The 25,048-nt window shown below is 38.7% G+C and overlaps 1 protein-coding gene across 4 annotated transcripts in view; it reads left to right on the top strand.

Annotated features, from left to right (window-relative positions):
* LOC102222459 (furin-1-like) overlaps positions 1 to 25,048 on the top strand; it is an 86,890-nt gene that overhangs the window by 18,339 nt on the left and 43,503 nt on the right. The window lies entirely within an intron of this gene.

Genomic DNA, 25,048 nt, shown 5'->3' with positions numbered 1-25,048 from the left:
GTCAGCCTATTATCATATAAGGGACACTAGAGCCCACAAAAAGACCCCCTGGAGGGGTTAAAAAAAAAAATAATAATTTAAATGTTGTTTAAGAAAGGAATTGAACTATTATAATCTTTTTATGAGTGTCTAATATTGTATAAAAATGGCTCAAGTGGTAAAATGAAAAATCAGTAGAATTTGGCAATCTTTTAAAATCCAATTAATTGTCAGAATAATTGATTACGAAAATAATAATTAGTTGTAACCCGTCAAAGTTTAGGATAAAGGTTCACCGGTAACAACAACACGTTAACTGAGAAAAAGCCCTTAAGGTTCTTATGTTGCATTCATGTTAAATGTATGTGTTGTGTCTGTAACTCGGTGTGGTTGTCTTGCATTTAGAAACTTGTGGGTTTGACTTCAGCGTCTTCCTGTCACATGTTGAGTTGGCCCTGGGGAAAGAGTTAAACCTAAGTTATCTACTGATCTGTGTCTCAGTGAATGAGAGAGTGAAAATGACTGCACTGCGAAGCTAGACTAGACAAGTGCTAAAAAATTCAGTCCTGCTACCATTAACCAGAAATGCTTCCTGTTTTATTAATTTTTAATTTTTTAATGATGATATGAGTCTCTTCTGTGACGTAGTCCAGTGTTTGAATGATGATGCAAGGGGAGTTGCACCACATAGAGAGGAATTGAATATTTCATGTGAGGGGCAGAGCGGGTGCCCTGTTCACTTCGGCTAATGTTCCTTAACGAAGCCGTCCGGGGTTCAATTCCCGACCTCGGGGCCTTTGCTGCACGTCTTCCCCTCTTTTCTCTCTGCTTCTCTCTAGTCTGAAACACTGCAAATAAAAAATCATTCTCATTCTACTTTCAGATCATTTCTTTGTTGTCCTTTTTTTTTTTTTTTTTTTCCGCCGAATGACCTGAATGCTGCTGGATAAATGATTTAAAAGTAGTGGGGGGCTTCTCCGCTGCGTTGCAACCCAGTGGAGACTCGTGAAGTATTAGCCTGATGTAATGAACTGAATTCATCTGCTGGATCGCGCCTCGCAAAGTCAGCTTCAGTACAGTGAAAAATGTTGTGCCGTTTCAGCGTCTCATCGAATCTACATTAAGTTTTTTGAATATTTTAAGACAAACGAAGCAGCTCGTTGAACAGTTCTGCTGCTGGAAGGAGCAGAGCAGTTTGTTGTGCTTTAATTATTTGCGGTTAATGTTACCTGTGGAAACTGATAACTGTTTAAGGTTCTGCCATTAAACTTGTGGGCTCGTTTAATTGTGCTGACTTCCAAATACCTTAATTTAGATGCTCTGCTAAACTGTAGAGGCTGCACAGCCGGATAAGGCCTGAATTATTTTTGACCCATCAATCTGCTGGAACTTCATGGCAACCTGCAAGTACTCTGAAGTAGAAAACATTGGAAATTAGGAAGCTGAGCGTTCAGAGTACATAATTGGACTCCAGAGACATGAAATAATTAACTGTGGGGCGGGGAGGAGGTCAGAGATATTTGCTGGGAAATCTTTTAGCAGGACGTGACGATGATTGGAGAAGAAGGGAGCCCGCTGAGTGCTGATTGGAGCTTCTCGGCATGACTCGTACCGTCCTACGTGGGTGGTTCCTCTTTTTGTGATCATTATTGCCAAACACAGCCCCGTCTGAAAAAAACAAGACTCAGCGCCTTCATTAAACCCTGTCAGAGTCGAGTCCACACCTCCCTGTTTTTCCTCCTCATTGTCTCTCCCTAACAATGCTTGAACGTTTCAGCCTGCTCTGCAGCACGGTGTGAAATTAACTCTGAACTTCTCACGAAAACAGTGAGAATAATTGTTCCCTTCATCAGTGGCGTTCAAACGAGTCAGCGAGTTTACTTTAGGGGGGGAAAAAAAAGAAGCAGGTGCGTCACTAAGAGCATTCAGCTTGAGAAAACGTGAATTAATGTGGAAAAATCCCTTTCATAAATGAGTGTTGCGTGAAATGTTTTAGCTAATATTTGTCAATAGGGTGCGACTCTAATTAAAACCTGCGAGCATGTACAGTCCGAAAAAAAAAAAAAGTTATGTACTGGCAAGGCACGGCCCATTTAATAAATGTGGCCTCATAATATAAAATTGGCCCTAAACACAAACATCGCTATATCATCCTGGAGGTGATAAATGTCTCACTACCCACATTAAACTCCTCCTTGAATAACAGAGCAGTGTGGACAGTGAGCGTTTGTTTTTTTTCTTTCCTCTTTTTGTTTTCCTGTTGCTGACCAGATCCAGCTGCTGTTAAAGCATCAATCATGCTATTCATTACGGATACGTTACGATGCCCTGAAGGCCTCTCCGGGGTCCTCGAGTCAAACACCGCAACACACACACAGATTTTCACTTCTAAATATTTGATTACGTTTAAGCATGTTTTGTATGCTGGTTTGCTTTTTGCCGTATCTTCATTAATCTTTAACGCAGCACTCTGTGCTGTGACTCTGTCCTACTTCAGCTGAAGGGTGTGCAGCGTAGCGCAGACATTGTAGCACCCATAGAGACCCATAGAGATGATGCTGCTTTGAAGTTCGGTAATGAATGCGTCTAAATCGGTGTGTGCTGTCAGAGTTGTTGGATTTGGCCCCTCGTTGGGTGCAGACAGGCTTCTTTATCCAGGGAGGAGAGTATTGTTACCAAAGCTGGGCTGGTTCGTCAGTGACAGAACGGTGCCTCTGCGTTTGGTACTTGCTGGTGTAAATAAGAGAGCCTCCTTTTATCCTGGGCGCCGCTCTGTTGTTCATCAAGTAACCCCAGTTCTGACTTCGTCTTACCACAGCTGCTCCTCTTTGGACACTAATGAACTTCACAGTTGACTCATGCTGTTCATTCAACTAAAGACCTCGGTGGCAAAAGGACAAAGTTGCCAGCCAAAAGTGATTATCCCAAAAAAATAAAATAAAAATACTGACTCGCTGTCTGTGTGCATGATGCAGTAGAAACAATGCCAGAAAAAAAAAAATCTCTAATTACTTTTCAGCTGATGAGATATTGCACTCTTTTTCCATAGATAGATCGATGCCATATATAGGTAAAATACTGAAAAAATATATTTAGTTAGTCTTCAACCTTCCAGATCACTAGGTTCTAACCAAACAGAAGCAGCATTCAGTTTCTATGCTCCTCTAATCTGGAATAAACTCCCGGAAAACTGAAAAACATCTGAAACCCTGAGTTCCTTTAGATCAAGGCTAAAAACCTCCCTGTTTAGAGCTGCCTTTGTGGAATACTGATCAACATATTTGATGTATTTGCTTCATGATTTTGATGATAAAATTTGACAACGTGTAACATTCATGCCTTGTTATATAATTGATGAGAGTTTTTATGATGTAAGGCGCTTTGAACAGCCTTGTTGCTGAAATGTGCAACACAAATTGGACTTGAGTTGACTTGAAGCAGCGTCCACTTTCATATGGGACGCAGAACTACAACCTCGAGAAACCTGCTGCACATTTTTTCCCCCTCATGTCGTCGTTAGGAAACAGAAGTTGGAATCAGCAGCTCGGATTGCAAAGAGAAGCTGAAAACCTGTATCTGTCTGAAAAGCACTGGTCTGTTTTATCGCTACTAAATATAAAAGGAAATGTGTTTGCTGCAGTTTCCACAGTGAACAACAAATAGCTACTGGTCTGCTCATACATTTTCATGAGCTAATCCCAGATGAGGATGAGTCAGTAACATTCCAGATGTTGATGCTTAAGGTTACAAATTGCCTCTTTCTTTTCAGCCTCCAATGTTGCTTTTGTTATAATAATGGAACTAATTATGTAGCAGCATTGCTTTAGAAATTACAGCTGAAGATGTTTCAGTTTATCACGTATCAGGATAGACATTTTTAAATGGATCAGATCAATAGATGCAGTTCCATCTAATGATGTCTGACTGAACTCTGCTGCCATCTGTAGAGCTGCACAATGTTTCCCAGTCCTTCATAATGTTTTGTTTTTTTTAAGAACTGTTATTAAAAAAAATACTATCTGGTCAAAATGATCCCACAGATGATGGCGGAGAATGATGTTATTTTCTAAAGGACTGAAATAACAGAAATCCATTTCTAGAAGCACTTCTGGAGATGGCTTCAAAAAAAAAAAAACTTAATCAAAAGACAAAGATGAAAAGACAAATAGCAGCCTGGTCAGTGGGAGGCAATCTCTTGCCTGAAGCAAAGCGGTGAACCACCCATATTGCCAGGGGTCCTGGGAACCGCAGCAGTTAGGACCCAGCACCACTCAGTCGTTATTCTGCTCTCCCACAGCGGAGCGATGGGGGCTGGGACGGAGCCCAGCCACACGCAGGTCACAGAGGCTGTAACGAGAGCCAGATGTGCAGGAGAGACATGAAAACACTTGGACAGGAACCTCTTTACCTTTTTAAGTATGAGCATGCACACATGTGCGCACATGCGCTCTCCCGCTGGAGATGAAGCATTTGAAGAATGTTAGGACAGTAGTGGAACTTTTTTTTTTCTCTTTTTTTTTATCACTTTTGACAGCTCGTTGATGAGACGATTAGCAGATTTAATCAAAAAGAAAAACAAGAACGCTGACTGCTTATGAAAATACTCATTAGTTCAAACCCCCGGAGTACTAAAGTGTTCAAAGTAGGCAGATTCATATGATTCCTATTTACTCTGAATCTGGGTTGGGGGTTGAACACACCCCTTCAGGGAAGGAAATTACTTCATGGTGTCGTTAAACCAAGTACTTACCCAGCTGTTACCAGATAAGCCTGCTGTAGGTCCAGGTGTGAGCATGTTTGTGACTAAAAAACCCCCACCAGTATTATTGTGCAATGATTACACAAAACCTCATGAATAATAATTTCATTTCATAAGAAAGCAATAATCTGTCTTGTTTCATCAGCTGAGTTGGAGAGAACTGCCACAGATTCCTAAAAGTCGTTGGTTTCTGCTGGCGTCTGGTGTCATGGAGCCCTTGATGAGGACGGGGCTCTCTGCTGTGTCAGGCCGCTGAGTCCTTCATCAGCGCGGGCCCCGCGACCCGGCCTCGCCGCCTCATGCTTGTTGATGTGGCACACATGCAAGCTGACCCGGAAGGCGGGGCAGCCGTCAGCGGTAACAAGTTGGAAGGCACAAAGAGTCAGATCGCAGATAAGCCCCTTTTAACAATGAAAACAAGGAGGTGAATGTAAAGCAGCCTTTAACGAGCCTAATGGAGGCAGGACAGTGGGAGGAATGGGCCAGCTGGGTGGAGCTTCGTTTAGTTTTTCCTTTTACATGAGGAGTCTCGCCGGGGTAGGAGGAGTTTGAGCTGTTTGGATGCGCTGCGGTGAAACAGAGACGCAGGCTTTAGGTTTCAGATCAGATATCGTTTTCATTGTCAGTTTCACAGAGCTGCTGGTTTCTGTCTGCATAAGTGAAACGAGGATGAAACCAGTTAACATTTGATTTCGCTACTGTGTACCATTGATAAAAAAAAAAAGACTCTTTTTTTCCCCACCTTGTTAAGTCATTTGTAGTTGCAATGTTACCCGTCTCGTCTGTCTGTTCACTTTTTGAGTTTTCGCTCCGTGACTAGATGCCAGTTATTTAACGCAAGTTTATTTCCTCTGCACCTTGTCAAAAATAACAAGAAAAACTGATCTGTTTGAGCTGCTCTTTCAATTTGTTTTCCACACCCCTCAGTCACGAGGCTGTTCCCTCTCCACAGCGCTACGTTCTGAGTAGGTTGCATGTTTGTTGTTTGAGCGTTTCCAGTAATATACTGGCACCTTGCCAACTTGGCAGAAGACTTGCGTAAAAGTCCTGGAGGTAAAATATATTTTTCCTGGTAACTCCAGAAAATGCCGGGTTTATCTTTCCAGCTTGTCATTTCATCTGTTTTATTGAAGCAACAGGATCTTCGGCTCTCCTCGGTTCTCACAAAAGCCTCCCTACCGTTGACTCGCAGCCGAAAGACAAGTGACCCGAGATCTAAAGCGAGCTGCTTCTTTCTGCATCTGCCATCCACTTTGCAGAGGAAGTGAAATTTATCAGATCTGTGTCGACCACCGGTTGTTCTTGAGGGTGTTAAAGTGTTCATGAATATTTTATTGCTGATGTAAGCTTTGCATCAGTGAGTTACGGGATTTCCCCAGCCCCTCACCTCATCTCCTGTCTGTGAAATTGAATCCCTGGGTGCCCGCTATCTGCTTTATTGTCTATGATGGTTATGCTGTGACTGAAGCCGTGCTGACTAAATTGGTTGCTTTATTTGTTTGTTCTTTAACTGTGGGAGTCAACCGCTGTGTGTTTCAGGAATAATACTTTAATTTAAATGTATGGGTCTTGGCTCCTGGTAGGAGTTGTATCTTTATTTAGCCTTTTTAAAGAAAAAAATATCTAAAGGCACATTATTTTCTTTTTATATTACATAGCAATGATGAGCTACGTTAAACCTATTCTAAAGTACATAGATAAACTCCTTTTATAATGTAACAAAATAATCTGAGGGTGAATTACAATTTCTTTAAAGAAGAAATGATGTCTGTTCAGGATTATTGTGTATTTCAAGATAAAAGAAACCCAATATAAAAATAACACCTCAACTAAGAAAAATGAAGTCCAATGTGTGAATATTCGAGCATCAAATCTACTTATCAATGTAGCAGATTAACAAAAAATAAACATAAAAAAATCTGATTTACAGACTACTAATACAAGGATTATAGTCATTAAAGATTACATGAGTACCCCAAGGTTTCTGAGCAACCAAGGTTATCCTTCAGCTTTCATATCAAACCCAGCAACAGGACCAATATTAATAACAACTGTGGTAGTAGGGTTTGCTTCTGACAGTAACTATTGATTTTGATAACAGACTATTATTATTAAACTGTGAAACTCCTTAAAGAAGATATTTTTTGTTCTTTTTTTAACACAACTTGACTTGATAATTTAATTTCCTCATGGAATATCTAGCAACCCATCAGCTTTTCTTTCTAATGTCTTTCAGACTTATCTCAAAGTTTTTGAAGCTGGTTCCGCTGATAATTTACCCTGAACTTTCAAGAAAATCTGCAGTTTTCAAGCCTGACCTTTCTAAACACAGAGCTAATTAAATTTATAACACTTGCCAAACTGTTAGAGAATGCTTTTCTCAAACACATTTCCTACATCTACCATAGATGTTTGGTAATAATTCATGGTGTAGGCACCGTTGGGTTTAACGCTGTTTAAGTTTTCCTGTTTAATCGTTTCTGCACAGCAGGTTTTAAAGCACTTGAGGGAACATCCATACGAGGAAGGCGTTTTTTTCTCCTGCTCTGATTTGGGAAGTTGTACTTTTTCTTTCCAAATCAAACCTGAAAGTCAAACACACTGACTGATTTTGCTTTTAATCAGAGTTCATGAATTGGTCAGGACTTCAGCCTGAAGCCCTTAAGATGCAAAGCTCTGTAGAATAAAATAAAAAGAATCAAATAACCTCCTAGAAGTTAGATTGCAGGCACAGATTCATTTCCTCCTTTCATGTTTTAGCTGTTTATATTTTTGTTACTAACTGAAGCACCTGGTTTTGCTGTACTTCCTTATATTTGCAGTAAAGAACCATTTTAATTTAAACCAGCGTTATCTGTCTTAGCTGGTGTTAGAATGTGCTCCAAAATGACTAAGGATCCAAAGATAGAAAAAATGTTCGGATTGCTGCTGTATTTACAGAAGTATGTAGAAAACCAGATGCTTTGTAAACACAGAATTTGTTCAGGAAGAAGGGTCCATCTGTTGAGATTTGTTTCTCTGAAAGCCTCTTCAGTTTAGGGAATACTTCCCATGTTTTGGACAGGATACCGTAGTGAGGGCGGCAGTAGCTGAGCCCCAGCAGCTCAGTCTCTCTCCCAGGGCAGTGGTCCAGGGTAATTCGCTTCTTGCTCCCTGCCGTCTGGGTGGATTTTCTCCACTTTGCAGGTTTCTCTGACTCCAGTGTTGCTGTCTCCTTCCCCAAGCTTTTCAAATGCACAAAGTAAACTAGGAGAACTGCAATTATGGTATATTTGAAATAACTGAGTCCGATGCAGAGCTGAGCTCTGGGGTAATTTTCCCAGCAAGTGGGTTCGGTGTTTAGTCCGCAGAAGACTGTCTGCCTCCCACTGCTTTCCAGACCTTTTTATTATCTCTACTTGGCACTAATCAGACTTGTTCGTTTATTTTCAGACTATTTTCATTCATCCTTGTTGTTGTACTTTACGGTAACCTCAGACACTGGTACAACTTGTTTTTTCCCATTGGCCCAATTACTCACTGAAAGAGAAATGACTGGAAACCTTATGCTGGTTGCTTGTAATGGCTGTTAAGAGTTGAGTCAAAATTTGACTGGAGGGAGTAATAAGTAGATACCTAAATATATACACTCTGATTATTCCGATAAAATAAAGCAAGAGTAGCTTCAAAGCTCACCTGCTTTATCCCATTGATTAAAGACGGTCAATAGGAGGCGATGCTAGCAGTGTTAATGAGTCCAGGAAGTTGTTGTGGTCAGCTATCCTGCTATTGTTCCAGCCTCCACACTGCAGCTTGGTTTGACCACCAGAATCTAGCTGAATCCAGCTTGGGTGATTTGCATCTGGGCTGAGTTGGTCCTCTGTAAACCTCAGTCTGGGCTCAACTCAGAACGGAATGTCCCTGTCTTGGTCGTTTGACCTGACATGCCACCAAAAGTCAGGAACACTCTCTCCAAAGCACAGCACTCTTGTTACACCCATGAGATCGATAAAGGCATTTTAATGAGCCCTCCTAAAACCAATATTTGACATTAGTTGGGCTGGATTTATCTGCTTGTAAATGTTTCAAATGGCACATTAAGATAAAAAACAATAAGGGTTAAATAAATAGAAGGAAATCTTAGTCATTTCCACACAGATTACTTTCTTCAGTTTTAGGCAGTTTTATTGATCCAATTTAATATGCTTGATTTGATCCAAATTTAATTAAGTGGTATGCTCAAACCTTTGGAGGCCACACAGAAAGGATTGGGCAAAGACTGATTGGTTCCAAAAGCGTCTATAAAGAAAATGTTCTGAAAAAAGCAAAGTCTTCTGTTTCCAATTTTAAGTTGTTTTTTTTAAATCAGTTTTAGTCCTAATCTAAGTTAGAAGTTTATTCCTTACGATATATTTGATATGTTTATTCCACTTCACCCATAATAACACACTATATTTTTTCTAGAAATTGTATGTTATGGTTGTTTGACTTGGGTTTGTGTGGTTTATCCAGACTGTTGTCGCAACAATGCAGGGAAGCCAAATTTAGAGGCCTACATAAACTCTGCTGCCAGCTAGTGTTTGAATTTGTAATTTCATTCAAATTTTCAACTATTAAACTTTCAACCAAGAGGCTTAAATTGAAAAACTTGTCACATGTGTCAGCTTATGGGATGGGTATTTTAAACCATGTCCCAAAAATTTTGTTTGAGTGTTATTCAGTGGGGATCCATTTGGGCTATCTGACATGAAAGTCCTTGATCCTAGAAATTATGATTAGGAAAACTTCATGTTACTAGAATTAACAAAGGTAAATATATTGGGTGTTTAGTTTAGTCCCAGGATCTCTGAAGTTTAAATTGTGTTTAGATGATTTCTGATTTCTTTGAGTTCAATTAACAACGTAAGAAACTCAAAGGTTTTCTCTATTGCGGTGCAGCAAATACACACAATTCAATGCAAACATAATAAGAGACACAGTAAAACCAAATATGTGAGTAAGAAAGAAGGAAAAAATAAAATCAATGACAATTTAACAAAACAAATGAATATATGTAGAAAAAAACACTGTTACATTATTAAAAAGTAGAAACAAATTATATAGATGGATTTATTTTGTGATAATACTGTGAGACCAATTAAATTTTTACTCATGTTTATGTCATAAACACACACACATTATTAGTGTCTAAACAGGAAATAAAAACTGATGTGAAATTTAGACAGACCGTATGTACGGCAAATACACATTTCACAAAATTTGCCTGCTGTTGATGCTGGCTTACAAGCAATAAATGAAATGAAAAATAAAAAAATCTAATTCTGAAATGGATAACAGAAAGCAGTCCCTCTGTGTAAAAGCATCTGAGTCCCAATTTCACTTTAGCCAACAGTAACTCAGAAAAATATTTCTTAATAAACAAAAAATGTTGCCAATGCCTTTTAAAAATAACGGCATGTATACGAGTATCACTAAATAGCAACATTATTTTTTATGTGTTTTGTAAAATTCCACTCATAGTTGATTAAGGTCGGATGTAGCCTGGCCAGAATATATGAGACACCACTAAGTTTAATGAACTCATTCAAATGAGGGTTTGCCAGTGGTTCGGGCTGAACAGGTGCCGCAGCAGGAGAGTGATGGAGCTGTCAGCCCAGCGCTGCTTCCACACACCTGCGGAGTCTGGACTTACTGCACAGCATATGTGAACACAGCTGTGTGGGTGAGCAGTTACCATCCCACCCACACACACAGAGGCATGAGGGGACTCTTAGTAAAATATTAGTCTTCTTTTTCACCAACCTTCCGACCAAGAATGGTTTTTCATGGAGAAGTTCTCTTCTGGCTTGTCCGCAGATGAAATAAGCAGCTGCTGTGGAAGCAGTCTGCCTTTTATGTCTGCGTTTACGATGAGATAATTGAGCTCATCTTAGTTACTCTGTGATGTCTTCAGCTCTTGACATTCTCCGCCTAAGCTTGGGAGTTGGGGGTGGAAATAAAACCCAGCTGACTCGGTTCTTACCAGCTTGTTTGATTCCACTGCAGCCTTCGCAGCCTAGATAGATAATTACATGTTTACAGAGGTATATGTCACCTGTGACAGCCTGTGGCGTTGACAGCGGCCATGTGTGTGCACCTCGTAACGCTCCAGTCTCTCCTTAACGCACAACACACATTTACATTGCGCAGCTTCAGTTTCAGATGTGTTCAGTGAAGGGTTTAGAGCCTAGTTATGCTAAAGTGACCCAACTGCACGAGCAGCAGAAGAGGCGAGCTTTTGATTTTGATTTGCCTTTCAGCTGCGTGTGTGTGTTTGTGGTGTATTGATGCCGTGTCAAACACTCCTCTGGGAAAAGTAAAGGATCTGCAGTTTGAATGGTTGCTGCTGTAATGTCAATAACAGTATGTAGACGTTGTATTATGAGTGACTGTGTGGGTTTTCTCTCTCTCCCGCTGTAAGCTCGTATATAGAGAAAAACACAAGGCTGAAAATGGCTCCGAATTTGGGAGGAGTGACGATTAGGGACCCATTCAGTTTCTCTTAAGCTGTCCAGTGTAGAGGTCTGCTAAATTTGAACCTTAACAAAAGGTTAATAAAGTTGCTTTGGTTGATGTTTTGAGCCTTTCCCAAGCCATAAACATTTTACTGCATGTGATGAGAAAGCCAGTCACTCTAAAGTATGTTGCTGATGAGGTAAAAATATGACTAAAGTGGCTCATTTGAGTGGTGCACACTTAGCATGCAGTCTGTGAAGCCATGTGGTCTGATGTTGAAGTTAGTCACCTGAGTAAAACTGGGATGCTGGTAATTGCTTCAGGTAATTCATCTTGTATGCACAACTCTCTACACAGGCTTGTGTTGTGTTACTTCAACTCTGTATTGCTGTTGGGCTTTACTGTGCTGTTTTCTATTCCAGCATTGCACAGATTATGCGGAGCTGTGTGATGCTTAATAACTATAATGCTCCCCTTTCTCAGGAACAAGTGTGTGATTGATATCATTCCCATGCCAGGCCAAGCGCAGCTTTATTTGACAAGGAGCCGAAATAAAGGCAGCCATGTCATATGATTTTAATGTTCCATGACAAGACTCTTGACTGCTTTCCACTCTCATAATGTCGCTGAGACGCAAGTTGTTTTCTGCACTCCTCTGTCTACTATGAATAAATCAGCCAAGTGGTTGCATTTAGTATTTTTTTCTGTCTGTTGCTGAATTATTTGTCTGGAAGACCCCATTTGTTCGTATGCTGAGGGAATACAGATTATGGGTAATTTTATTCATTGGCAGTCACCCACTTAATTTAACTTGCTTACGTTACCTCGGCATAGTGTGCTTAGGATTTTTATGTGTCTTCCCAAAACTTACTGTTTTTAAAAAAAAGAGATAAACCCTTAATGATCCAAGTTTTCTGACTTTTCCACTTTTCTTAATTTTGTTTCTGATCTATTACCACAGACACTGCTTCCTTATGACTACCATTATGCTGATCAATATGTATCCTAATTAGCCACTATTAAATGCACATTTTGCATTTAATTGGCTTTAAACTTTTATATTTGATGTACCTATCAGATTTTATTAGTGCAGCACTTTCATGTAAGTCTATAAATTTTCACCACTAGTCGTTACTCTGTCATGGCCTAGATATATTCAGATCCAGGCCTGGACAGGGATGAAATTTTCACACAATAACTCTGAGTCAAAATATTATATTATGATATTTACACACAAATCTAAAACTGAAAAAAATGTTAGATAGGATCTATTTCCTTTTATTAAAACCGTGCAGCAGTAAATATTAGGGTTTCCTCCAGAGTCTGGAGAAGTGTTAATGTATGGAGTCGGATTTCAGTTTCCAGACTTCATTAAGTATTCGTTTGTCTGAATGTTTTGTCCTTCCTTTCTCACATACTTCCTTGTTTTGTTTCCTTCTTCCTTCCTTAATAAGAGTGGTAGGTCATTTTTCTTTAGTTCTCACACAATGACTGTCATTGTTTTTCCCCACCAGAAATGTTTCCGGTTAACACATTCTATGTCTTTGTAATTTGTGAGGGAAAAGTGTGATTTTATTCTTTCAACCACAGGAGAGGGGCAACTCCACTCAGCTGGAAATCCCTTCATTTACTATTAAACTTGCTCTGGCATCCCAAACAACTAGATGGAATTTGCTCTGTAAAATTTTTGAAACCTTGTTTTTCTTTTAGACATCATATGTCTAGTGATCTTTGCTCTGGAGTAACTGAGAGTCTTTAAATCTTTAAATGATGATCTGCACAGTGTTATGTTTAGATGAGTGGGTGTTGTAGCTGATTGTAAACCATATGCCGATATCTCATCTGTTACAGTAAGGGATAAATAATACAATTTTAAAGCCACACCCAGTCTGAGATATTATCTCAAGTGCAGTGATTAAATATATACCAGTTTAAAAAGTGCCTTATCTTATCCAGTCGGCCACTGTGTGCCAAACATACCCTGTGTGTAGCAAGATTGGCCTGTAATATCTTTGAATTGTATCAAGGAAATTATCCTTTTTTACTTACTGGATGTCCTCTGGTTTCCTTCAGCAGATAAATATCGAGAGTGCTCTCAGACATGGTCTGTGGCTGTTTCCAGGTAGCGTTTAGTTGTTCTGCAGGTGATTTATGGAAAACCTCGAAGACAGAGCCCAGCTTGCAAAACATACTTGGAGAACGGCTGTTGCTGTACATCTACACACCACTCTTGATGGCGCTGTGTGTGATGCATTTTACAGTTTTTGATGTGGCAGTTTTCTTTGCCTGTTTCAGTACTTTTAGCTGGAAATTTGATTTTGGATGGATTTTTGTGAAAGTGGGAATGTGTGTGTGGGCGTGCGGGTGTGTGCGTGTGTGTGTGTGTGTGGTTTGAAGCATATTTTGAGGTGCCCATTCTTGTATCAGATTGGAGGGAGCTGCAGGAGGATTTTGTCTAAATTAGCATCTTAGTGATAACATTATTGATGCCGACCAAGCCTGTAGTGTTCCCTTACACAAGAACATGTCTCTACGCCAAATTAATGACATTTTGAGACTGCCAGCTGTTACAGAAAGATGTGCCCAACATTTGGTTTCCTTAATCATTTAGGTCTCCACTGCATGCAATAGGAAATCCTAATCAGCGATGTCTGGTTGCGTTTGAATACAACGCAGAACTAAACCTCACCATCATAAATGACTGAATGCTATTCGTAACTGCTGTTTTTAAATGTGATGAATGTCACATGGTCCGATAAAGTAGAGCTGCTGATGTGACTTTTCACAGGAACTCGCAGTGTGCTCTTCTGGCATGATGCTGACATGTTCAGTTCCTCTCTTAAATTAATGCAAAATGGAGTATGTCTGACAGGATTTGTTTGAGAAAATGCTCCTGACATTGTGAAGGCAAGGCTCCCTCAGATCGCCGGCTCTTTGCACCTTTGGGAGACCCTCATCACACTGGGTTTAATTGGAGGGCAGAGAGCTGGGCTACCTGCGGTGGTGAACTGAGCACAGCCACTAAAGTAGCTGGTCCTCTGCGGATGAAGAGGACAATGATGGAAATGTCCTAGGCGGTAAGTTCGTGGGAAATTAAGAGAGTGCAGCTTTCTAAAATGGCCCCAGCGGTCCCTCGCTGAGGTGAGAAGAACCAGTTTGGTATTTCTGTCCAGGAACTGCGTGCTCCGTCTTTGCTCTGAGATTAAAAAGGGGAGGTGGAATTAGACAGCAGAGTTAAATCTTATTAGCTCTTGTCCCGCTGGCAGCCACCTTTTACACCTTCTTCATTATCGCTAAGTGTATGTGTGTGTGTGCTTTGTGTAGAAGTAAGCAATGGGGAAAAGCACAGAGATAATGTCTCCAGATTATTAATGACATTGAATATGGAATGATGACTTTGCCAGGTGTTTCTCTACTTTTTAACTTTACAGACGAAATAGTTCATGCGCCAGTTTTGATGCAGAAATCTGTTGAATCTATTATTTATTTTAAGGAAAAACAGAAATCATATAATCTGATAAAAAAAATCAAATGCAATAAATCAACTTGTAGCACTGCTTGTATTTTATGACTCACCACTGTATTAATATCACTGCTCATGCTTATTCATCAGTGAACATTCTGTCCAACTCAAGATTTTACACGGCGTGCTTTCATGCCTTTTTAAATAACAGTATTTGTGCCAGCACTTGTGGCAGGGGGTCTTTGAAGCTGTGAAGCAAAAATACTTCAGCTGTAATGCCAGTGAATTCTTTGTAGGTCTCCTGTTGTTTCTATCTTGGACTCAGGTTTTATTCAGCTCTGAAGCATTGGATTAGGAAAAAAGCTTTTATATGAATTGTGTTATAAATATGTAATTACTTAGGCTCTCTGTCAGTTCTCTTTATTATGGTTCATGGCAAACATGTAAAGGAAAGTGACTGTATCTAATCCCACATTCATAACTTTTTTGAGACCCACCTCTTTATTTTCACCTTTTATCCAGTTGCTTGATTTGATACCGACAGAGGAGTTTGAAGGTTCTACTGACCAAAAAGAAAATGGCAAGAAAATACCAAAAAACATTGTAACTGTCCCCAAGACCTTTGGTAAAATATTCAGGTGACAAAATAAACAGAAGTAGGAATTTTGGACGTTCCATAACTTACGTGTGTAGCTAACCTGGTATTTCAGAAAAGCAACAAACAATCAAACATGGTGGTTTGATTGTCCGTCACTTAGCAAGACCCCAACAACTGCTAACAAGGTTGAGGATTGTTGTGGTCGAAGTCTTTAATCCAATTCAGATGCTGTGAGGGAATAATCTTAAACAGACTATTCATACTCGATAGCCTCCCAATGTGGCCGAATTAAAACAATTCTTCGAAGTGCGAGCTTAAAACACTCATTGCCAGTAATCACTTGAGCAGCTTGAGCAGTTGTTAGCGCTAAGGGTGGTACAGCGAGTTATTATTGTGTAAAACAGTATGTATTCTATAAGGGGCCAAAAGAACACTGGGAATGGGATAAAATATAAGAAAGTGAAAATGGCAACCACAGTTGGAGCAGAATAGCTCTTCAGTATCTGTTTATCAAATGGCACCTTTTTCTCATTTTGAATTGCATGCTGGTCAGTTTTGCTGTGTATTTAACAGAGATTCAAAGCTCTGATTAGATTTAGTATAACCTCACGGTGTCAAAAGCAATCATAGAATCCCCTCTAACAGTGATAAAACTGTCTCCCTCTTGATAAAAACCTGCTTCCTCCCTGTCCCTTTCCAATTTGCTCCATCTCCGCTGAGTTGCTTCTGCTTGCCAGACTTCTCCACAGCACCCCCATTTCCCCCCCAACCCTTTTCTCCACACATTCAGTCTTTCTGTGTACCGGGCGATGCCGTCCACTAATGAGGATGAGCTCATCAGGGCATCTGAATGAGAGAGCGGAACATATTTACACAGATTATTCAGCTGTTAGTAGGACTCCAAAGGAACAATCTTTTATTTCCAGCCTACTGAGCACAAAGCGCTTCCTGCTTCCGGGTGTCTGACACATTTACTCAAAATGTGAAGAGGTTTTAGATTCAGCATTTTAGAAATTTGTGATTACTGCTGAACAAACAATGACAATTTAAGTAGGATAAAAATGAACCCAGTTCTTTTTTTTAATGCTTTAAACTGCAAAGTCTTTTGGAGAGCAGATCACAGGAAGCTAAGCTTCAAAGCCATTGATGCATGAAGTGCGTTGCAGTGCTCATACTGTATGATGCAGCAGAAAACCTGCAAACTGCAGAGTATTACAGATTTATAGAGAGAAATAAATGAATAGGCTTTTTCTTATTGTCTCCTTTGTTTTGTACCTGTTCCCAGGACACTGATACTTCATTGGTACATTGATCTAACTATATTAAACTAAATCTGGCTAAATGTTTGATACAGTATTTGAGGGATGCCAGTAGTCCATCTGAAATGACTGTATGATCAGAGGAAAACTGAAACATCTGTTCTGATCTGTGTGAGATTCGTCTAAGACAATGGCTCTTAGTTATTTTCTGCCATGACCCCATTAAGGAACATAATTGTTTTTTCCAAACCTCCCTAAATTGATATACTGTTGAGAAACTGATGATATTTTCAGTAGTTATATGTCTCTACAAACCATTGTATGACTTTCTGGCTCCAGCATTCTGCATACAATCATCTGATTATCAAAAGAGATCAATAAAAGAAGCTGCAACAACGTACATTTTTATTTATTTTATTCTTTTAAGTCTTAAAAATGCCCAAGTTCAGTATGCTAACTCAATTTGTAACATTTAATTAAGACCTGCTCACTCTGTGTGTTTCTCAAAAGAGAAAAAGTGCAAATGATTCACTGGGATGTGCATTTTTAGACTGAACACACTAACATTCAAAACTTTTTTTTATATCGTCAACATTGGTTACTTGTTATCTTCATCAAGTCATCATTTTAAAAAAAAAAAAAAAACAGTAAAGTCATTAACTTATAGAATTTGCAACATTGCCTATGTTTTAGCTTATCGGAATAGCTGAAAAGGTGAATAACATTTCACATTCACAGTAAACCTAAGGGCTGTTTATGCTTTGTGATATTTCCTGGTCCGTCACTGCGAGCTACCATCACTTTATTTGCCTCTGCTGCCCTTATTTATTTATTTTTTCACTATGACAAACTTCTCCGCCTCAGTTCTGTACACCAGTGTGCCTGTGAAGGCTTCCTCTGCTGGGTTGAACAAGGAGCCTGTTTAGTTTGAGCACTGCTCCCACCTAGTGACTGGAGGCTTGTTTATTTTTTAAGCATGAAAAAATATAAATAAAGGGGAAATTTATATTCCCGGTTTGATTAATTTTAATCTTCTCTTCTGGGGGATAAACTTGATGTGACACAGAGGCCTACATTTTTTTTCTCTGCCATTCTTCAAAATGACAAAGATAAGAACATGCCCTTCAAGGCAGAAATAAGCTGTTATCATACATATGCACACATTTACAGCCAGAACAAAAATTAAAACCTCACACCTGTAACGCTGTGGCTATGCAAAAGAAGATTAAAAAAAGATGCCAGCAAGAGTGGGATCCTCGTCTGTTACCATAACAGACGAGTTACCATAACAACGTCTTTTTGTTCTTCGAAGTGTTTGTGGATATAAAGACAACTTGTTCATGTTGTCCATCATTATATTGATGTAAATCATTTCTAAGTGGGTTGTCAACTAAGTGATTAAATAACCAGAGTAAAAATTAACAGTTAATAGTTTTAATACAAGCTTGTGAAAAAGCTTGTATTAATATTGTATTAGACACTATTTCTGTCTCGCTGCCTGGACTTTGAGTTGAGTCCTGTTTCTGCCTGATGTATTTGACAGTATAAGCAGTATAGAGTTGAAAGCTGTTTTTACTGGGATCGGTGAGTAAAAGTGCTCATGACAAGGTTAATGTGCATTGGCAGAAATTACTGAAACTTCAGAAAGCATTATACCCGAGTGAAAACAGTTCCGCCTGTGGCACTGAATTCAATTTAAGCTTAGATTACTATGATTTTGGACCATTATAATATTTGTGGTGAAATTACAAAGTCCTAATACTTTGGTTGACAGTTGATGATGTAGGTATTTTAAAGTGAAATGTCATCGCAAAGCCTAGTGTATTCAAATGCTTGAATGTATGTATAATTGAAATCATATCCACATAACCATTTTATTCTCACTGTATGACAATATATCAGACTCTTTTCCATTCGTTAGGAACTTTGTATCTAATTTGATATTTTTTATACTTTGAATTTATTGTTCATGTAGAGGACCCACTTGTTCCTAAGCTTTAACATCCTGGCTAATGTCTTGGTGTTTCTTCCCAATTTCCACATTATTATCTTTTCTGTCACTTATTTTGCATAAATGGGCAAAAAGGCTCATGCATTTTCATTTTTCCCCTCTGAAGATTAGTTCATCCACAGTACTGTCATTATTTCTTAAACCAAAACCATTTAACTATTCAGAAAGGTTGCTAGAGCTGTTATTGCTACTTTTTTCCCATAACTACCAAAATGACTGCATTTTTTTGAAATCTCACCTTTGACACTTTCACATTTGTATATGTAATAAAAAAGTGGCATTAAAACGTCCTCTCCAACACAACACAACAATGACTAATTGTAATTAAGCAACACAGCAAAACTAAAACTGACAACACAAATATCAGAACTGAAAAAAAGTTGTAAGACAAAATTAATAAATAATGTCAAATACTAAAATGCTTTACTTTCATCTTGCCAATATCCATTTTAATGCACTTTCTTTGCCTTTTGTAGAGCATCTGCAATCAGAACACTGAGGGAGTTGTAGTACAGACTTGGTTCAGTGCGTTCTTTAAAATAAGCCCTAAATACTACAGGAACTGCTGGTTGTCTACTCGGGATGAACTGACTTTGTGAGATTACAACTGACTGCCTGCAGAAGGTTTTCATCTGACACATTCAGTCTCTTAGGACTGGTGTGGGAATTATTACACTCGGTCATAGGCCACAGAGTTCATCTTCTTCTTTCCTTCTACCTTGTTAATGCATGCTATTCTTCTGACAACTATTCTACTGTGAGAAGACATGTGATAGACCCATGACTGAAACTAGCAATGGGGTGGAATCCCTAAAGGCAACAATGGCTCCCTTTCTTGGCTTTACAGTATTTAACAGCAAATTTGAACCTAACTGACTGTGTGTGTATTTCTTGGATACATTGGCTTTTCTATGAAAGATTATCAAAGTCTGTTCAAACTTAGTGTTTTCTGGGCTCTGATCTTGTACATGAAACCTAACATATTTGTTCTGCCTTTTTAACTACTGCCTTTCCAGCAGCGTAAACATTAAAGACTTAGACGTGTGATGAAAGCTTTCATTGACCAGTCCAATTAGTATCCCTATAACTGTGGTACCATGACTGATTTTTTTTTATTTATCCATATCTTAACCATAAAGATAAGGCTACAGTGGTCATTATTTACCAGTTCTGAGATGTGGTAAGAAAATTAGAAAATGGCATCCTGCTAAAGATCTGTATTTATTACACAGTGGTACAACTTATGTTTTTAATATTACTTCTTTCCAAGAGGCTGAATTAGAAAAAGCAAGGAAATATTTTTAGTAATGTATTACAGCAAATTTAAAATCTTTGCTAAAGGCCATTTTTTTTCTAACATGTTTTTATTACACTAAAATTGAGTTTAAGGTGAACCACTGTACTTGAAAATACAATGTTACATAATTATGAAATGCATAAATCAACAGTGGAATATATACAGACAATAAAATGGAAAAACTAACCATGCATCATACAGGTTAAGGTTCTATTGACTAGTTTAAGTCTTCTTAAAACTGATGTTTAAGTCAGTTTATTTTAGCACTTTTACTGTGTTTAAATAAGTTGGAACAAGGCATCTGGGAATGAAACCAAAAATTGGTGAAGTTCCCTACTCTATCAGGGTTCTAATACACCACAGTACTCAACCTTTGACAACTTTTTTTATTTTCAGTCTATGTACAGACTCTTTCCTCCCAAGGGGCTTGTTTGTGCCTAAAAACTCGCTTCAATCTAAAATGTGAAAGGGAAAAGAACTTACAATACAATCGGACTACTGCTGCTGTCACTCTTTTAATTTGGCTCAGACACTGATGAAGTGAGGCACAACTTTGATTTAGCAGTTTAGCCAAACTGACATTTTGTACTGAAATGACAGAACAAAAAGCAAGAACCACTGTAAAGGAAAATATTTTAAACGTGACCCTCACAAACGACTTCACGGTCACCTTATTAATCTGGCTGTTGGATACTTCAGGTATCTGTCCTAGATTTGTTGGGCTGTCTTCCCTCCTGTTTAAGATATGTCTTCACGTAAATTGAAGACTCAGTTAGTCCAACAATCCTGACACAAAACTTTCCTTTAAACTTATAGAATGTTTTGTTGGCTCAGGAAAATTCTGTGTATGTCTGATTACTTCTATGGAGCTCACTCATGTTTCCTGCAGAGATGATCTTTGTCTCCAAATGCCTTCCTTTTTTGTTCTGCCAATATATCTTCCATTCAACATATTCCTATTAAGAGGGTCTTTATAGTTTTTATGGCTTTTCCATATAATATTTGCCCTTTATATAAAAACTTTTAACAAGAAATGAGTTAATTTCCTTATCTTTGCTCACTAGGGAAAGTAAATTATTTTTTAACAAGTCTTAATGACACTGAGGACTTTTGGGCATCTTTGGTTTTTGGATGATACCCAGAATAGACATCCTTCAGTTGAGGATGGGGGGAGCCAAACGTCCAGTGAGTGATCTTCAGTGACAGCTGGAAATTCCTTTCTTCCCTCAGCAGTGCAGCTCTAAAGTCATACTGAAGAGTTGCCACATCCAAACACACCAAATGAACAGCACTTAAAGTATTTCAAGAGATTTCCTGTGCAGTTTTGACACATCTGTGTTTGCTAGAAGGGAGACAAAAGTTGCTGCTGGGCATTTTTTTACAAACTCACTCATATCCCAGGTCAACGTCTCTGGAGAGAATGCAGATATTTAATGATCTGTGTTGTTACCCACAGTCAGTGACTAAAACAGAACATAGTCCATGTTTTCCTTTAAAGCCGCTGTGGATATTAAACTGAGTATCTTTTCATACTTCTCCTTCTGGCTATAAACCTCCATATGTCACTGCCCTGTTCTTTCCATTTGTTTTTGTCAACACTATTAAAATGAACAAATTTAATGTCCTGTGAGCAACTGAAGTGAAAGCGGATGGTGCCAAGAATGCTAATCTGTTTGCTCTCCAAACACAGAGGAGGAACGGTCGAGTAACTTGTTGAGAATAGATGTCACGTCTGTAAATAAGAGGGGTTGAATTGGCCAATAGTTTGTTCCTTCCTATTTTATCGGTTCCGTCCTTCTGACCAACACTACAGTGACTTGTATAAACATGTTTATTCATTTGTGTGGAACCTGTCGACAAACTTGAATTTAGTTAACTTAACTAGAAAATAACTAGTTAACTTAAAAAACATATTGGTTGATGGAAAGCTAATTTTGGTTAAAGTAACATAATTTTTTTATGTTTAGTGAACAAATAAAACATAAGTTCACTGAAAGAGTGCTTGCTTTGTGAGACTAACACAAAATAGTTAAGTTAGTTCAACTAACTTCTATTTTGTCAATCTGAAGTGATTTGAAGTAGTTGGGTTAATTCATTCATTTTATCTTAGTTAAACATAAAGTCATAATGTTAGATTGCTATATCTGTTTATCTTTCAACTAACATAATACAATTATGTGGAACCTGTCGACATAAAAAAATATGTTAAGTCAATAATTCATTTCTTTGAGTGCAGCTCTATTGCTGTGTTTGCTTCAGTCAAGGCTAAAAAGGTAAGTGAGAGGCTTAAAGTGTTGATTTAGCTTTGAACCTTCTTAAACATATGCATACCCTTAATGCCAAGTAAAACTAAGGGTAATTGAGTAAAGGGCGACAGATTGAGAGCTCTATATATGATTTAAGCAGTAAAAATGGTTAAGGAAGGTATAAATAATGAGTAAAAGTATTTTCAGATGTATGGGTTCAGGTCAGGGTGCTGTATTTTCAAAGAAAGAGCTTTTTTATGTCCGGCTGCCACTGTGGGGAACTGGTGCCCCTCTCCTACCCGTTTACCACAGTGAACAGTTGCTAATTGGACTTCAGCCTCATTACACAAACAAGTTGCTGAACTATTTTAGAAGGCCAAAACACTTGTGCTCCCACTTTATCTCAGCTCACTGATGTGTAAAGAAAATATGTTAATGCTCCACTCTGTGTGAGGGCTGTAAATCAGATGGTATCAAAATCAAAAGGAGAATGCCTTGTCAAAAGTGTCTGGAAATGAACTGCAATGACGTCACTCTTCAGTGAAATCCTTTGGCTGTCTTTGATGTTCACGATTCCATATGGGCTGCGGTTTTCTGTTAATTTAATACAGCCCCAAGCTCCTTTAACAGCTTGTCTTCTGACATTGTTTGTCTCTTTGTAAGACATAATTGTGTCAACAACAGTCAGTGGGGATAAGACATCAGACCTTTTTGATAATTGCTTTCCCACAAGGTAAATTTGGCAGTAGGGGAGGAACCATACATGCAAACAAACCAGCAGGCAGTAATTTTCTGCTGTGCGTTGCTTTGCATTTTAATGTTGATGGAGTATTGCTTCGCTCTGGTAACTGACCACATGTTGAGTGGCCTGTTGTGCTGTAACAGCTCCAAGCTTATCACATCAGTAATGGTCACAGAGCTTGATCTGTTTCCACATCGGTTTTCCATCTAAATGCGTTAGTTGTAAATTGGCATTTTTTTTTTTCCAACTCAGTGGAAAGCAGTTAAACCCCCTAAGAAACCGTGTGGTCTTGAGTTAGAATTGCTGAAAACATGAGCCCCTAAAGTGTTGTTGCTGATTGCCAGACAATGTTCAAGCTGCAGAGTTTGCATTTAGAAGGACTAGATTCTGGTTCACATTGTTGAATGAGGTGTGAATGCGTGTCTGTCCATACACTTGCAACAGTTGAGCAGTTTACCTGAAATTAAGCCGACTCTATGCATATACATGTGCAGATGTACATACAGGTGTTTATATCTTAGATCTCCGACCCGTATACTGTTATCTTTTCAATATCTTGTAATTTATCGCTTGTGCACAATGCTTTTTCCACTGTTGCAGTTTTGGTCCTCCCATAGTTCCCACTGAGACAGCAAAAAATCTTGTTCCTGACTTAACACGATTGTGAAAAGTTGTTCACAGTTACCAGTTCATCACAATAAAGAAAATAGCCATTTTTTTTGCCAATAAGAGGACAGACAGTAAGAGATGTATCAGTAAATTAACAATTAAATCTATACATTTAATTGAGTGTGTAAGATTTTAATGATTCAAGATACAAAGTTCTGAAGACACTCTTGACACCCCCAACTGGGGGTTTCCTCCAACAAACCACTTCTTGTGCTAAACAGTCATTTATGTTTCCACCACTGCAAGCTCTACCATTTATGAGCTACTTACAACCAGATTTTAGCTAGATCAGAGGAGGGAACCCCCTTTGGTGGAGTTTTAAATGATCATGTTTAAAATTCCACAGTGTTTTATCTTCCTCGTAAGACAAAAACAGTACAAATGCAGATCTTTATCATTATTAAAAAAAGTTATATCTCAAATACAGAGATATAATGGTATTTGATATATATTGACTGGACGTTTATCTTCCAGTCAATACGCAGAATAAAGGAGGAGTTAGCTTTTTTCCTTGTTTGTATGGCAGTTCTTCAGCCTTACCAATTTTTAAAAATTGCTTGGAAGGGTTAAAAAAAAATACAGATGTAAATATTGTGGTTGAATTTCTTTTATTTTAATTTTTTATTATTAATATTTTTTTTACAACACTGCTGATACTGATCTCTGATCAGTAGGTCATGATTGTGAAGATCTGGCACTAGCACCAGCTCTGGTTAAGCACTACAACTTTGGAAAAATCCAAAGTGTGTCATGAAATAACCAAAATAAAAACAGTGTGGGGGTAGTAAAAGGTATTCTTATTTCTGTGCAGGTTGTTACTTCTTGACACGGCCACAGTTTCGCGATTAACACCTAACTAGTACCAACCCTGTTCCAGCTTAATTTGTCTTTCATGTAATCCCATGAGATTCCAGGACAGTGTGTTTTTACAGCATGCAGCTGGGATTGCAGAACCAAAAGGTTGTTGCCTGAACTGTGTTGCAAGCTGTTCAAATGGACTCAGTGCTTTAAATGCAAGTAACATTGGTGTGTGCCTTTGTCTCCTTATGAGCACCATGCATATCCTTGTACTGCTGCAGCTGCTGGTGAGTTTGCTTTGTATTGAATAACTGTTTATCCGTCTCATTTGTCATTATGACCACCTCCTGATATGGATCAGTGACGTAACAAAGCACCCTAGCCCCAAATTCTGAGTTGGCACCTTTCAGCTGATTTTGAGGCATAAAAAACACATGCATATTGTGCATTGAAAATATGATCTAGTCACAGACGTGAGTTCCTGAGCAGCATGCTATTAAAGTCAATGGCCCAACTTTCCCTCTGTTGTTCCACAATGCTGGCTTGACTTCTCTAAGGGCACATTGTCACTGAATGGTGCATGACTCTTTCAGTAAAATACCGAGAGACTCACTCTCTCGGTAAACATGAAAGGAAGGTTCATGTTTGTGGGTTTATCGTTGAACCGTCTTTTGTAAGGAACTTTTCATTAAAGTCCAGTCAAGCAGGACCTTATCTAAACAGCTGACCCTCAGCCTGGTTTATTTTTTTCTT

The sequence above is a fragment of the Xiphophorus maculatus genome, chromosome 4 (assembly GCF_002775205.1).
Source record: "Xiphophorus maculatus strain JP 163 A chromosome 4, X_maculatus-5.0-male, whole genome shotgun sequence".
Taxonomy (NCBI): Eukaryota; Metazoa; Chordata; class Actinopteri; order Cyprinodontiformes; family Poeciliidae; genus Xiphophorus; species Xiphophorus maculatus.
The sequence above is the reverse complement of the archived record's forward strand: the minus strand, read 5'-3'. Positions and strand labels throughout refer to the sequence as shown.